A 421-nucleotide genomic window follows, 5' to 3' on the forward strand; every position below is an offset into this window, starting at 1 on the left:
GACGTAGCAGGGCCCCGCAGAGCGTAGCAGGTTGTAGCAGGGCACTGCAGAGCGTAGCGGGATGTAGCAGGGCATTGCAGAGCGTAGCAAGTAGGGTGACCACCCGTCCCGCGTAGCGCGTGCGCGCACAGCGTTTGAGTGCGACGTGGCGAGGACAAACTTCTTTTGTGCAGAAACGTGGGATGGGACCCCAGGTGCCTATGGGCCCGTGTCCTATGATTGGTTTGGGGTTTAGAATGAAGAGTGGCAATAACAGTCACAAAAAATAGTAATTTGTAGCAGTTCATGGCATAGCGCGGCACCGCAAGCACAGCAGGACGTGCTTTTTCCACTGTGACATGTCAAAATATCTTTTGTGACAATGGCCAATAGCAAGATGATAAAGGAAAAAAGCAATTAACCCCAGAGGTCTGAAACTTTA

The sequence above is a fragment of the Etheostoma spectabile genome, chromosome 5 (genome assembly GCF_008692095.1).
Source record: "Etheostoma spectabile isolate EspeVRDwgs_2016 chromosome 5, UIUC_Espe_1.0, whole genome shotgun sequence".
Lineage (NCBI taxonomy): Eukaryota > Metazoa > Chordata > Actinopteri > Perciformes > Percidae > Etheostoma > Etheostoma spectabile.